We start from the raw sequence: 16475 nt of genomic DNA on the forward strand, positions 1-16475 counted from the left end.
CTGCCCCTCTATCCCTCGGTGTGACCCCTGGTCTTCCGTCCCAGGGCGATCCCCCCTCCTGCCCCTCTATCCCTCGGTGCAACCCCCAATCTTCCCCTCTCATAATGATCCCCCCCCTTCTGCCCATCTACCTCTGAGCATGACCCCCTGTCTTCACCATCCCTGGGTGACCCCCCCTTCTGCCCATCCACCCCTTGGTGTGACCCCCCCCATGGTGATCCTCCTTCTGCCCATCTGCCCCTCGGTGTGACCCCGGGTCTTCCCCCCCAGGGTGATCCCCCCTTCTGCCCATCTACCCCTCAGCGTGATGCTCCGTCATCCCTCCCAGGGTGATACCCCTTCTGCCCTTCAGCCCCATCTACTTCTCGGCGTGATCCCCTTCTGTCTCGTCTGCACCCATCATGACCACCCCGTCTGTCCCCTCAGTGTGACCCTCTTTTGCTCTATCTGTCCCTCAGTATCACTCCCCCATCTGCCTCCATTTACTCCCCAGTGCAACCCTCCCATCTATCTCCAGCATGATCCTCCCATCTGACCCCAATTTATGCTCCACTGTGATTCTCCCATCTCACTCTGGAGTCCCTCTATCAAAAGGAGAAGGAAATGCACCAGGACATAATGGGTCTTCTCAGGTGGCAAACCCAAATGCTGCAGACCCCGATTGACCTACAAGTCCAAACAGCCCAGTCTTCCCACTCTTCGCAGTCCTTAGAGAACTCCATAGTAGCAGCTCCCTACACCTCCCAAGATACTACATGACATCATGGGCCACATTCTTACTCCTATCACTTCCCTCCGGGTCTGAGGGACCACCTACAGAACTACAGTTTCACATAAACCAATAAGGATTCTCACAGGTCAGAGTATGGGTAGCTATGAGAGACTACATTTGTGCACTAAAATGGGTAGAAATGGACAGCTCCAGCTGGCCCGGTGCTCTGCACAACCTGGGGCTCCTCCGGGCAGGTTGGAGGGAGGGAGGGGCTCAGGGCTCCGGCTAGCCTGGGGCTCCTCTGGCCATGGTGGTGAGGGGTTGAACACACGGTTCCTCTAGGGGAGAGGGGGTCTTGGGGCTTTGACCATGGAGGGGCGCAGAGGGTCTCGGGACTCTAGCCGCGGAGGGGAGGAGGAGGTCTTGGGGCTCCGGCCACGGAGGGGGGCAAGGAGTCTCGTGGCTCTGGACAAGGGGGCAGGGGGTCTGGGGCTCTGGCCAAGGGGGAGAGGCACGCCGGTGCAAGGGGTAGAACCAGGGGGGCTCCACCCGCTGTCCATGACCAGCACAACTCCTGATGGTAAAACAACTCTGAACTACTGTTCCCGCTTTGGAAAAGAATCTTATCTCCAGAGTGGCCAGACAGTAGCCAAATGGGATAAAAAGGCTAAAAGAGATTATGAACACTTTTACAACCGCGGTCACTCAAAGAACTGCCAGGTCTAGAAACTGGTGCCTGTGTTTGTGTTAAATTGGATGGAGAAAAAGGATGGACAACTCCAGTTGTCATAAAGAAAAGGAATTCAGCATCCAGGTCATACATGATCGGGATTGACAGTGGAGAGTTCAACAGAAACCACTGACATCTATAGTTTTTTTCCTCAGAAAGAACAATCAGCAGAGCAAACTGCAAATGCAGATGGAGAACAAGAATAATAATAATCAAGGCTTCCAAACCGACACAGCCAGTCGTTGTAACTAATGGACAGCCAGATAATCAAGTTGTTACACGTTTGGGTTGTGTAACTTGAAAACCAATACAGTTCAGAGACACTTAACAGACTGATACGTACTGAACTTCAAAGACAGTATGACAGTTGTAAATATTGTAAATGGTAGGAATGTAGAACTTAAAAGGGGAGATGTCCAGCCAATAGGTGGCACTGTATGCAAAATATCTTATTTAAATGAACCTCAGCCAGACCTGGTGGAAATTAAAGGATATTATGACAAACAACATCTGGTGTGTATAAACAAGCTCTGTAGCCGGTCCATATATAGTACAGAAGTACAGAACAATAACCATGTTTGACACATATCCCATGCCAAAGGTTGACAAATTGTTGGTGTGATTAGGGTCTGGAAAGTATATCTCAACTTTAGATCTGACCAAGGGCTACTGGTAGATCCCTTAACAAAGGGATCTGGAGAAACAATGGCCTTTGCAACGCCTTTTGGCCTGTACCATTTCAAGACCATGCCCTTCAGCCTTCGTGGGGCCCTTGCTACCTTCCAGTGGCTGAAGGACACAGTCCTGTGACCACACAGTCAGTATGCAGCAGCCTACATACACAATATAGTCGTTTACAGTTGTGAGTGGGAAAAACACTTCAAGCATATATTGGCAGTCCTATGGCCCTTGAGGAAGCCAGCCTTATTGCAAACCTGTCCAAGTGCCATTTGGGGTTTCCTTATGGTGACCAGATGTCCCAATTACCCCCCACCCCCATCCCGATTTTTTACACTTTCTATCTGGTCACCCTAGGTTTCCTGAGGTAATGTACTTGGGATATACTGTCAGAAATGGAAAACTTAGACCTCTGATTGGGAAGGTCCAGGTCTTGAATGATTACCTTATTCTGTCAACCAAGAAACAAGTTAGGTGATTTTTGGGTTGCCAATGTTGGTTGGACATATTCCGTGAGGTTTCCTCAAATGACACAGTCTTTAATTAAAGATTAATCTTTAATTACTGGAGACTCCAGGACAATCCTGGAGGGTTGGCAACACTAACTATAGATGATTCATATCCGGCTTCCCATGAGAGCAGCACTCTAGCTTCAAGAGGGTCACCTGGTCCGAGCTCTGTGACAAAGCCTTTGGGACCTTGAAAGACTTTTAAAGCAAACAACCAGCCCTCTTCCACCCTGACCTCACATGACAGTTCATACTCCACACAGATGCTTCAGATGTGGGGGTAGGGGCAGTGTTGTCTCAAGACTTTGTTGGGAGGAAAGCATCCAGTACCCTATATCAACCAGAAACCATTTCTCTGAGGGAGGGCCTACTTGACTAAAGAGAAAGAGACCTTGGCAGTAAAGTGAGTCATAGAAGTGTTGTGATATTATTACCTACTGTGAAACCCCTTCCTCTTATAACTGATCATGCACCCCTCCACTGGCTAAATACCAGGAAAGACACCAACCCCTGGATTAGCAGATGGTATTTGGCCATGCAAACCTTATGCCATCCAGATGGCCCACAGACCAGGGAACAAACATCTGAACACAGGAGACAGCAAAGCCTGGACTCAGACACTCCAACACTGGGCTTAAGGATGTGTGTGTGTGTATGATGGCGTGGACAAACCCCACACTGGAGAGATAGGGGCTCAGGAACATCTCTAGGTCTGGGAAGCCCCGCCCCAGCAGGGCTGCTGGCATGTTCCAGTTGGAGGAAGGATTTAAGAGGGAGTTTCTTCAGCACAGCTGTGAGGCAGGTAGAGAGAGACAGACCTGCATTCACTGTTGCAGAGGGACTAGGCCAGGATGGTATTTCCTGCAGGAGGACTGCAACATGAAGCCAGGACTCCTAGCCTGCAGAGAACCTTGGATCGGGTTGCCATGGACAGCCACCAGCCATAATGCACCCTGAGGAAGGACAGAGTGGTACTAAGAGAACCTGGGAAGTGTTAGCTGGATTGCCAGTAGTGGACACCTTCCTTACGGTGTTCAAGAGGGCCCCTGGGTTGGCACCCCATAGAGTGGGAAGGCCTAGGTTCCTCTACTCGTACTGCTAGGTGGAGCTCTTGCCCCGGACAGAAACTGCTAGGCAGGAATTCACCCACTCAGACTGCCCCAAACAGCTTATAATCTAAATTGTCCAAGTGTCTGCCCAGCCAGTCCCAGTTCTCCCCCCATACCTTAGCTCCTTGTCAGACAAGTCTCCTGCATCCTTCCATCCCCCCCACCACTGATTCCTAGTTTCAGTCTCCTTGACCTGTCAATCACAGACTCCCTCCTTCCCCCAAGTTCCTTGACCAACCTGTGTTCCCCCACAGCCTACCGACTCCTCCGCCCTACACAAGTTCCCAGTCCGAGTCTCCTTGCCCTGCCCATCCCAACCTTCCCTGCTCCCTGGCTCCTAGTCCCAGCCTCTCCTCCCCCGACCTCCCAGTCCAGTCTCTTTGCCCAGTCAGTCTCAGTCACAGTTTATCTTCCTCACAGTCCAAGTCTCACAAGACTCCTTGTCCCAATCTACTCCTTTCCCTCTGCCCTGTCCAGCTTGTATCCCCTGTGTATTTTAATCATGTCTTCCTTCTCCATACTGCCTCGGTGTCAAGAGAGTGGCCATTGGCAGCACAGGAGAAACAGGCTCCCTGCTTCCAGTTCCCGTGGCCAGCCCAACCCTCATCTGGAGCAGCTGGCAGCAGCCATTAGCGGGAGAGTCCTGCTTTGCCCTTGTAATCCTGGGCAGGAGACAGCATGACCAGCTACTACGCTCAGTCACTTTGTGGGGATGGTGCACGTGGTGTCTGTTCACCCACAGGAGCTGTGAGAGGCTCAAGAATGCTCACTGAGGACAAAAAATCTTCAGAGATTTTAGTTGCTAAAATAAATAAATCTCTGTGATTTTTTTCAAAGACTTATAATTTGGGTGCTTTTCATTGGACAGGCAAAAGTTACATCCCTGACACAAGAGGCCAACCTCCTGACACATTTCAAGTCCCTAGTTCAAAGCAAGAGGGCACTAGAACTTTTTAAATAAAAGGCGGACAGAACTTTTTAACATGGCCATGACAATGTACTGTTCTCTAGCCTCATTCTCAGAAATGGCTGGGCATTTCCAAAAAGGTTCAGCTTGAGGTGCACACCCAGCATGGCAAAATTCAGCCTGAATGGTTAAAATTTGGCATGTTATAAGAAATGGAAGACAAGATCTTATAATGTAAAGTATTGGACAACCTTAATAATAGGTTCACAGACCCATCATTAATAAAGTGTTAGATTATCAAGTGTCAGCTCTCTAATTGTAAAAAACAAACCTATTTTCCTAGTGTATATATGGCCCAAGACAGGGTTACAGCACATTTCTTCTGTTAAATTTTCATGGTGTTAAGCTCTTTTGTAACTATTTCAGGGTTGTCTTTTGCTCAAGGAGCATGTTAGATGTAAGTTTGTTGCCTTTCTGCCCATAAGCCTCTGAACTGATGATCCTAATTAAACATTGTCTGGTGCGTTGCTATATTCTAACAATGGGTTACTTGAATCCACTGAGGTTTTTATAAAATCCAGTTCTTTGCTGTTCCTACAGACTTTTCTGCTAATCCATTTAACTGTGTACAGTAAACACTGGATGGAGTAAGGGCTTGAACTGATGTATCAAAGGAAATTGCAGAAATGTGCTACTCATGAATTGCAGGACATTATCTGTTATTAACTCATTTAGAATCCCATGGCAAGCAAATTGCAATGTATACTGTATTTTTACATTGCTACTCATTATGTTTTGCAGTGGTGACATATGAATAAGAGTATACCAATAACAGGTAATCTTTCTCGTTTATTTTAAATAGACTGGTGCCCACCTTGACCCAAAAGTGTTCAGAAATCTCATGTGATTTCAGGGGTTCTTTTCCATTATTTCCTGTGTTTATTAGAGATTTCATACTCAGATGCCTCTTCTCACATAGCAGCATTCATGCCTGGCCTGAAAAAGACATCTCAAGCTCTGTTCTTACACTTCTCAATATTCCCATGCGCACTATGGATTACATCTAGTATTTTCAACATTATCCTGTGCAGCTTGGACACAAGGTACTTTGTACAGAATCCCGTCACATGTAGCAATTTCATTTGGTGTTTTCACAAGAGAATGAGGCACCCAACTTCCATTGACTTTCAGGGAGAGTTGTTACCTGGCTCCTTTGATAATCCCATCCCTCATCTCTATAGTCCCAAAAGAGTTTTATGCTTGGAGATGCATGCACTTTTTCTGTTGTTCATACAGTAGGCGCTGACTCTGTGGGTGCTCCGGGGCTGAAAAATTAGCCAAGCTCCTCTCACCCTCTGTCCCACCTCCTCCTCCCCTGAGCACACCGCGTCCTCGCTCCTCTGCCTACCTCCCAGCACTTCCTGCCCGCCCACCACCAAACAGCTGTTTGGCAGCATTAGCACGCTCTGGGAGGGAGGGGGAAGAGCGAGAACATGGCGCACTCAAGGCAGGAGGCAGGGAAGAAGCAGGGCTGGAGATTTGGGGAAGGAGTTGGAATAGGGGCGGGGAGGGGGCAGAGTTGGGGCGGGGACTTTGGGGAAGGGGTTGGAATGGGGGTGGGGCAGGGGTGGAGCCTCATGGAAGGGGTGGAGTGAGGGCGGGACCAGGGGCAGAGGCGGGTCGAGCACCCACGGGAAAGAGGGAAAGTCAACACCTACGGTTCATACCACTAGAATGACTCTCTCTAGGTGTTCTTCTTTCTCTCCCCCTTTTGTGTCTGCTCTTCTTGCTTTATCTTAAAAAGAAACAGGATGGGACTCCAACAAGAGTAATGTAAGTGTTACCATCTAAAACTGACCCTTTGCCCTAATAAAGCCCTTTGATATCATATAAAGGACTGTCAAGCAAGGGATGTTCACTTTAAAGTGCTCTTTACACCAAAACAAGGGGAATAGTTAAAATCAAGTTTTTACTTGTTGTTCCCCCCCTTCTTTTGGAGTGCGTTTAGTAAATGGTTACAATGGTATGATGGTGTTCATTTGTAGTGGGGTTGGGCCAGCCTTAACTTTATGCAAACCCTGGACCACAATTAGCTGTTAAATGATGTGAGAGTAAAACAAGGGTTTTAAAACACCTCAACTCCTTTGAGCCTAGGAACTCCTCTCTCAATACAAAGATACCCCAGTCCCTCTGAATGTTGTGTTCCAGTTCCGGGGAGACACCTCAAAACAGTCCAGTGCCTTCCGAAGACCGTGCCCCCTGGGGGTGTCCAATCGCAGGCCTGCAATCCCTCTGAATGCTGACTCTCACCTCTTCTGCATGCCGTGTCCCACCCCGAGAATCCTCTGATCTCTCTGCCCTCAGGAGAGCCACTGGGACAGCTCATCCTTCTGAATGCTGCACCCCCTGCCTGGGAGCAGCATTAGCATGCTCTGGGAGGGAGGGGGAAGAGCAAGAACATGGCGCGCTCAGGGGAGGAGGCAGGGAAGAAGCAGGGCTGGAGATTTGGGGAAGGAGTTGGAATAGGGGCAGGGAGGGGGCAGAGTTGGGGTGGGGACTTTGGGGAAGGGGTTGGAATGGGGGTGAGGCAGGGTGGAGCCTCATGGAAGGGGTGGAGTGGGGGCGGGACCAGGGGCGGAGGACCCCACCCAACCCTTCTGAATGCTGCACCCTGTTTGTGGCACCCCTTGGGATAGCCTGGCTGCTGCATCCCATCCTTATGCAGATCCCATTCCCAAAGGAACATTTGGTCGCTCCAGACACTGTCCCCCCAGGGGAGATCTCCTGCCAATCTTATCCAGCTATCCTGATTGCATTGGGGAAGAGTGAGGTAACAGAGAAGGGAGGGTGTTTGCAAAGTCATCACAGCTCAGCCTCTGTAGACTGCAAAGGTCACTCTGCAGCTCCCAATAACAGTAACTAGTTGGGTAAGTTTCCCCCACCATGGGCCCCCGACATGTCTGGCTTGTCACAGCCACAATATGTGAAAAATAGTAGGTTTTTTAAATGATCCTAGTTCTGGAATAAGCAGTTAACTTGCCTCTGATTTGGAATGTTAGTAAAACAGAAGCTGTGGATAACAGTCCTTTATTACACTACACTTTTATTCAGGTATAAATGTAGGGAGCAATGTATTATATATGCAACTTTCCGAGGAGGATGCATATTTTGCTGTACATATATAATCTATGAGAATCTGTTGGATCAATGCTGATATACACCAACCAAGGATCTAGCCCATTGTGCATAATCTGTGGGAGCATATTCAGAACTGCCACATTCTAAAATAACCCTATAAGTGAAATTTTGGTCGATGTGAGCACATGAAGTGAGTGGATTTTTGTATTCAGTCTGTCATCTCCTATCTAATAATAATAAATTCATGCTAGTACTCCTTTGGAGAGAGGTTAGTTTTACAGATGGGGAAATTGCAGTACACATAGGCAATGTGACTTTCCCAGGGTCACTCAGTGGCAGAGCTGAGAAGGAAAATATAGGAACCTTGACTCTCTGTCCTTGTGCATTCAGTGAGACCACTTAGCTTCAAGGGGACTATTCACATGCCTAAAACTTAGCATATACACAAATCTTTTCAGGCCTGTATTAGGTGCACTCACTGCTAATGTTGCTTCCTAATGACTATCCTTTCTGTTGTCAGATTCCTGACTTATATAGGCCCTGCCTGCTCCTGCCTAGCTGAGCCTTTTCTAATTAACCCCCCCCCCCCCCGCCCCACTTCTGCAGGTGCAGCATAGACAGTTAATTGGTCATCTGAAGCCCTCCAAGCCTTGGGTGGGGTGGACACCCCATCACAGAGCCTAAGAAGACAAGTTACATGAAAAGTGAGGGGAGACACAGTCAAATATTTATAATTTCATATAAATGTGCATTTCTGTTGTTATAAATAAACATAAATATCCTAATGCAACCATCACCCTAGCTTAATATTGTTTTTCCGCCTCTGGCTTCTGATTCTGATATGAAACCTCACTATAGCACTTTGCTATTATATCTCTACTGAGAAGTGGGGAGATACTACTTGCATTTTGTGTATAGATTATATGGGACATGCAAATTTCTGAGATTCTGCTGAATTTATAATACAAATCCCTAAACCCACTGCTTTCCTTTTATATAGGATAAATCACCTTGTAAGATATTGTCTCCTTGCCAATTTCAGAGGCTGCAGCCTGGCTGCTTTCCTCCTATCTTTTTTTTTTTTTTTTTAAACTAACACTTGCTGCAGGTCTCCCTGGAAGACAGGGACAGACATTATTCTGGCAGTCACCATGACTGCACTAGGGGAGAGAGACAAAAGGGCTGTTACATCGCAGTCCTGAGGGCCAGGCTAGAGCAAGTGAGTTGACACCATTGTGCCTATATGGTATGAGGGGTACATTAGCAGATCATCTGCCTTCAGAGGCAGAGACGCATTTTTCATTCTACACATATCCCTTTATAGCTAGCTGTCCCTGCCTTCCAGGGAGACCTGCAGCAAGTGTTAGTTTAAAAAAAAATTCAGCTAGCTATAAAGTATCTGACTGATCTCTTGTTAGAGGTATTACACCCCACCACTTCTTCCTTCACTCGCAATTCAGATCCAATATGTGTAATCACACGCTAAACAGTCTGTTCTGCTTTGTATTTAGTTGTTATACTCTGTGTAGGTTTCCCAGACTTGAAGAGCTCTGTGTAAGTTTGAAAGCTTGTCTCTCTCACCAACAGAAGTTAGTCCAATAAAAGATAACCTCACCCACCTTGTATTTCTAATATAATGGGACTGACATGGCTACAGCAACACCGCATACATCCACACCCAGTCAAGCCTGCAATACTTTGGCCCAAATTCTATGTAGATAGAACCTGTACCAGGACAGAGCCTTGCTAAAATCAGGAGTCCTATGTATGGAGCTCATTGCAGGGTCAGGGCCTTAGTGATGGTTTTGACCAACTCCATCTTATTAGCAAATCCTCTTGTTCTAGGGTATTGAAAGGATAGGTGGAATATTTTGTATTGGCTATATTGCACTAATACCTGAAATGTATGAGCTTACATGTTTTTCCCTAGGTTACTTATGGAGGTGAAAATTAGAGTATTAAATGACAGAAATCCAAATTTCTAAATGTCTCTTTTGGATGGATGGTGACCACCTAACTAGGCTTGTGAGCCCTGTGTACCACCAAGCCTCAGGCTTGCGTGGGATTTCTTACGCCATCAGACCTGTCTCCAGAATCTCAGGCCTTTCCGTATGGCAACTTTGAAAGTGACATTGCACAGAATAGAGAAGGCAGAGATGGGTCCTGTTCAAGCAGACTGCAAAGAGGACAGTTCCTTTGCTCATGAAACCTTTTGCTGCCTAGAGTCACGTGAAGTCAGAGAATTTATTCTTTTCTTGATTTAAAAGACAGTCTTTTTTTTTTCCCTTTGGTCTTATAAAAAGAGAAAACTTGGGCAGAAGGGTGCAGGAGGAAGCGAAGAATGCCAAGGAAGCCATTTCCCACTGTAAACAGAACGACAGAAACACCTAAGAGTAGGAAAAGAATTATAGCCCACCCTCCTGCCCTGCGCAGATGAAGGATTGTCCAGTGACTGAGGCGCTAGCCGGAGACCTGGGTTTGACTCCTTGCTCTTCCACAGACTTTTTGTAAAAATCTGGTCAACATTAATTTAGAGCCCATTTTAGTCTAAGGAGTGAGAGTTTTGGGCCTATTGAGAACCCTTGTCCTCAGGGGGCAAAATGAATGTTATCGAAATGAATGTGCGCTTCCCTGAATATAGGGTATCCCGAAAGGTCTCCCAGTTTCTATTCTACAGTTTTGTTTCAGAAATATTATCAAAATGTTCAAAATATTGCTCTGAGGACTGTGTATAAATCGCTTAGTTTCTCTGCCTCAGTGCCCCATCTATACAAGGGGGATCTACTTTCCAGGGGACCAGGGAGGATAAACACATTGCAGACTGGGAGGTGCTCAGGTACTGTGGTAATAGGGGCTGTACCTTAGACCCGGAAAGAGGCATCTGAGGCACCCCTTCCTCCAGCCACAGGGTGGGGCACTAACCCCTAGCTCTGCCCTAACCCTTTTCCAGTTGTGGATCTCGAGGCAGCTCCAGAGGGGTCAGTATCATCAGCCCTGAGTTGCAGAAGGGGAAACTGAGGCACAGAGCGGGCAGGCGGTTTACCCAAGCCGGCCAGTGGCAGAGCTGGGACCAGAAGTCTAGGGTGTGGAGTCCCGGCTGAGGGCACCGTGCACTAGCCCGCTATGCCCCCCATGATCCTATGCTGGTGGGGCAGGAGGGCTGACACCTGACACACCCCGTCCACACGGGAGGGACACGGGGGGGCTCCCTCCTCAGGATGGGGTTGGGCGGGAGCTAATGGGAGGGGCCAATAGCTCACGGGGGGGTGGGGGGGCGTGGAAGACATTTGCCTCCACCTCAGCGGCGCCGCCGCCTGGCAGCAGCCGGCAGTGCCCCGCCCTGGGGGCGGAGCCAGATTAAAAGTCCCGCCCCCCCGGCGCCCCATCTCCCCACCCCTATTCGAGAGGGCAGATGTCATCGCGCGTCCCCTCCTCCGATTGGCCGGCGAGGTCAGGCGTGTGGCGTGGCTACGCAGCGCGTCGCCGTGGGGGATGTGAGGGGGAGCTGCGAGGTCAGAGACACAAGATGGCGTCACCCCGTCGCGGCTCTGGAGGTGGAGACGCCGCTCGGGCTTCCTAGGCGAGGGGCGAGGCTGAGCGCTACGACCGGAGCCGTCCGCGGAGCCGGGGGCGCTGCTCAGGTGAGGGCGGGGCCCTGGGAAGTTCCGTGGCCCCCCGAGCTTGAGCGGGGAGCCTCTGTTTCCCCCAGCTCGCCTCCTCCGCGGGCCCCCCCCCCCCGAGCGGGGCGCCTCTGTGCCACCAGATCTCCCTCCCGGCCCCCGATCCTCAGTGGGGAGCCTCTGTTCCCCCCCATTCTCCTCCTGCACCCCACATCTCTTCTATATCTAGAGTGCAAGGCCTCTCTTACTCCCCCTGCATGCTGACTCCTTCTCCCTCTCTTGAGCTGGGTCTTGTTAGCCCTCCCATGCAGCCCAGGTTGTCTTTGTGGGGAGCCTCTTTTATTTTTCCTTACTACACATACCTGTCTATACCAGATGCAGCCCCCTCACGGCTTTAGTAGGGAGTATGAGTGATACACACATCCTCCTATTTTTCTCCCCCCCATAATGCGAGGACTGATTTCCCCTCTTGGCAGACAGTGAGGGCCCTGATGGTCCTCTCCTGGGGACGGGAAGGATTTATTTCTTCCTCCCCTGTCGAAGGCACACTTTTGGCTCTCAATGGCTACCACACTTTCCAGCTGTGCATGGCTGGGGGGGACCCTTCTCCACTTCCACTCCTTTGTTTTCAAGCCTGCTGCCATTTTCTCTGCCCTGGTCTTCCAGGGTGGACTGCAGGCAGGGACTCACCTTGTTGATCTGTTGGACTCTCCCAGTGCTGACACAGTTGAGTGTAGTCAAGTGAAACTTCCTTTTCCTGAGTCACAGTTGCTTCCTCCAGTGTGAGTTGCTTGCCTAATCACAGGTTTTTCTTTACTCTGCCTGGCAGAAGGCTCTTAATGTCCTTGAGGCACTTCAGCTAAAGGAGGCTGCACTGTAAGGCCGAGAACAGTATTGTCTCCCTCTGTTGTTCAGCTGTGAATTGATGAACGATACCTAGGTGCTGACTACCACCTTTCTAATCTTGATGGTTATTAGAGCAATTGGGTTAGCTGGCCCGGACCAAGCTCAGAAATGGCAATCTGTGCCCCGGTGAGCTCACAATCTAAGTTTGTAACAAGACATAGCAGGTGGATGGAACAGACAAATTGGGTGATAGAGAAAAGCAACATTAAAACAGGTGCGTGTATTACAAAATAGGCAGTATACCTGGCTTGTCCACTACTTACCCGTTTTCAGATGGTAATGGTCTCTAGGCATCATAGCAGAGATGAGTCTTATGGAGGGATTGGAAGGAGGATAAGGTGATAGCTATATGGATTTTGATGGGTATTTTTCCCCTTTTGGAAGGAGTTGAATGGGAGGTGTTGGTGAGAGTGGGGTGATCTGTATTTAAATGTTGTCTTCCATGTCAAATCTTAAGTTTCGGGATTTCTGGAAATTGCTTTTGCAAGTACCGTGTGGTGCACTTATTTATGAAAAATTGTTACCTCACACAAATGCAGGGCCGGCTCTAGGCACCAGCAAAACAAGCGGGTGCTTGGGGCGGCACATTTTTAGGGGCGGCATGGCCGGCGCCAGAATGCCGCCCCTAAAAATGTGCCCCGGCCGCCCTAGCTCACCTCCGCTGCTGCTGCCACGGCACGCGAAACAGCTGATTCGCGCGCCGCTACTCGCCCTCCCTCCCAGGATCTCAAACCTGGGAGGGAGGGGGAGATCCCAAGTGGCCTCGGCGCCGCTGCTCCCCCTCTCTCCCAAACTTGAGAGCCTGGGGGGAGGAGGCAGGGCTGGGGATTTGGGGAAGGGGCGGAGTTGAGGCGGGGGTGGGGTAATTAAAGAACGGGGGGGGGGGAATTGTTTTTGCTTTGGGCGGCAAAAATCCTAGAGCCGGCCCTGCACAAATGACAAGTAAACACACAACTAAATACGTTTAATTCTATAGGTCTCCTAAGTGAGGATCTCAGACCATTTATGTCTGCTAACTAAACCTTGCAAAAATCATCCCACATGATAGGTAATGCCCCTTTGGTACAGATGGGTAAACAGACACAGAAGTTAAGACAAACAGAGCAACAAAACCTAGTTCTCCTGACTCTCCGTCCTGGATTGGGTATAAAAATTGCACCCAAAGTTTTGTTTGTTTTTTGTTTGGATGTAAACATTTCTTTGTGATATTTATAATCAGCATTTTGCTGATTCATATGTCCTAAAGTGACTAGAAACAAAAGTGAAAGTGTCCAGACTTAATAACATCTGAACTCAGTGAAACACAAAAAATAAACAAAGGAGAACATTAAAAGGGTCCTCCCCCGAAATTTCAAGTAATGTTACTAACACAGATAAATAATCTATCAGTTTTCCTTTTAATAGGAGATTAAATTAGATTTGATATTTAAATTAAAACTATTAAAAAAAATTGAATTGCATACTGTTAAGGTACTCAAACTTTTTTCCTTAAAAGAAAACTATGATCTTGTAGCTGGAGGGGTAGAAAAATCTTACTGGATTTTTAGAAACTGTGATTGTACCTTTAAAGACCTTGTGGAAGAAGACCTAATTAGAGCTTGTCAGGAATAGTTTTCCATAAAAAAACGACAATTCATCAGAACCAGAACTTTTTCTGGGAATGTACTAGTTTCAGCAAAAGTTTTGTTGGGAAAAGTTTAGGTCCACAGTGGAATTTCTGGTCAAACTGAGAGTGAGAAAATGAAGAATAGATAATAGTCCAGGAGTTAGTATACTTACCTGGGATGTGGGAAACCTGGGTTCAAGCTCCTACTCCTATGTATATTTATTTATACAAAGTGGGACATTTTCAACAGGAGATTGAGACTCATCTGGGATATATGGAAGAATGGCAGAGTGGGGACTTGACCCTCGGTCTCCCATATCCCAGAGAAAGTGCCCCAACCACCAGGCCGTTGGCTGTTCTGAGGTGGGTCTCTGTTGTGCTCTGTTTTTTTTGTGGAGAAACATTTGTTTTGTTCCAAGGAGGAGCAGGAAAAAATTGAAATCTCAAAATCTTCATGGGATGGGAAAACTGTTTTTGGCCCAGCTCTAGTCATAGTCATCCAAGATACGGTGCTGAAAGGGCTTGCTGTTAATCCAAGAGGTAGAGTTTGTAGCTGGGAACATAGGAATTACCATACTGGACCAGATCCAAGTCCCTCTAGTCTAGTATCCTGTCCACCAGATAATTTAGAGGCAGGTGCAAGAAACTGACAGTAGGAAGATGGAGTAATCTGCCCCCACAATAGGTCTCATTCTGATATCTAATGGTTAGAGAATGACTTAAATACTAAAGTGCAAGGTTAATATCTTTCACAAAATTTATCATGAATTATAACTCTTGATAGTCCTATAATATCCAGTCCTCTTTCGAATCTTAAGCTCTTGGCCTCAACAATTTCCTGTGGCAGTGAGTTCCAGAGTCACTTAAACTACACATGGGGTGGGGGGTGAGGGGGAAGACATGTTTTGCAAAATAATATTTCCTTATCAGGTTTTAATTCCTCATCTTTTTAATTGAGTTGATTGTTCCTTTGTGCTACGAGTAGCCTCGGAAGGATTAGATTCTTACTGGTAATTATTGGTAAACATCAATTTGTCTGTATGCACATAAACTAATGAAAAATGTTTTTGACCATCAAAATTTACAGATGAAGTAAGAAAAATGGTGCTTGAGAACTTAGAGTTCGATTTAAGGATACTGAGTTTGTATTTTTTTGACATATGATATTGACCGTAGTGTTAATAGTTATAAAGTTTTAACTTTTTGGATCTCAGCATCTACTGTCATTATGTTTTTGTGCAACCCCCTCCATTCTCTGTTTTCCCCCATAGTTTCCTACAACGGTGAACATTTAAATTGATAAAAATAGAAAAGAATGCTTTAAAAGTAAGAATCAATATCTGTCAATTATAATAAAAATCAAATTCTGCCAAGCCTAGTTATGAGACAAGGAGACCAGAGCCTCGCAAATTTCCTTTTCTAGCCCATTCATCATTTTATATACATTTATAGTGTCCTCCTTTTTTCATTGTTTGTTAGGTAAACGGTCCCTGTCTTATAATCTCTTCAGATGAATTTCCATGGCCTTGACCATCGATACTGTTTGACAGGGTCCCTGCCCTAAAGATCTTAGTCTTGTTAAGACACAGACAGAACAATTCAACCCAGTATGTGTGACGTGTTAGAGAATTTCTGGAGGAATCATAATAGAAAAGCTCTGTGAAAAATGTATTTAAGGAGAGATTTGTAGGAAAAGAGGGGGGTTATTTGAGAACAATAAGAGCTGTTTTGCTTTACAAGAGCTTCTCTGCGTCATGAGAGAACCACTTGGTTTCTCGTCCCTTTTGCTTTATATTTACCTATCCCTGATGCCCTAGAAAGGAAAAACCATTGGTTTTACGGAGCATGCTCTGTAATCTACCTTTGGGATTGCAGTTGATTGATACAAACTTGAGCACACATTACCTCCATGTTAATCACCGAGGTGGCTAATCCTCTATGGTATGTTGCATTGCTTAGCACCAAGGTCCTTTGATATGGTCTGAGTATGCAGTGTTTGAGTCTGTAGTAAAAAGAACGAGGAGAACTTGTGGCACCATATACACACACACACACACACACACACACACACAAGACCGTGTTATATCGAACTTGCTTTGATCCACTGGAGTGCGCAGCCCCGCCCCCCTGGAGCGCTGCTTTACCGCGTTATATCCAAATTTGTGTTATATCGGGTCGTGTTGTATAGGGGAAGAGGGGTTTGTGTGTGTATGTATATACACACACACACACAGAACATGGAAAAAATGGGTGTTGCCATACCAACTCTAATGAGACTAATTGATTAAGGTGGGCTATTCTCATCAAGAGGGAAAAAAAACTTTTGCAGTGATAATCAGGCTGGCTCATTTCAAACAGTTGACAAGAAGGTGTGAGGAACAGTAGGGGGAAAATTAACATGGGGGAAATAGTTTTTAGTTTGTGTATAGTATCAGAGGGGTAGCCATGTTAGTCTGGATCTGTAAAAAGCGACAAAGAGTCCTATGGCTCCTTATAGACTAACGGATGTATTGGAGCGTAAGCTTTCGTGGTGAATATGCATGCGTCTGACGCAGTGGGT

General features: G+C 47.2%; 1 protein-coding gene across 3 annotated transcripts in view; it reads left to right on the forward strand.

Annotated features, from left to right (window-relative positions):
- The first annotated feature begins 11253 nt into the window (after positions 1 to 11253).
- Positions 11254 to 16475, forward strand: part of UBAP1 (ubiquitin associated protein 1) — a 57510-nt gene continuing 52288 nt past the window's right edge. Inside the window, exon 1 of one of the 3 annotated variants that reach the window (XM_034788297.1) lies at positions 11254 to 11424. The gene's annotated coding sequence lies outside the window, so the exon portion shown is untranslated. The remainder of the gene's footprint in view (positions 11425 to 16475) is intronic. The other 2 variants (XM_034788295.1, XM_034788296.1) reach the window with 2 other exon arrangements.

The sequence above is a fragment of the Trachemys scripta genome, chromosome 13 (assembly GCF_013100865.1).
Source record: "Trachemys scripta elegans isolate TJP31775 chromosome 13, CAS_Tse_1.0, whole genome shotgun sequence".
NCBI classification, from domain to species: Eukaryota; Metazoa; Chordata; order Testudines; family Emydidae; genus Trachemys; species Trachemys scripta.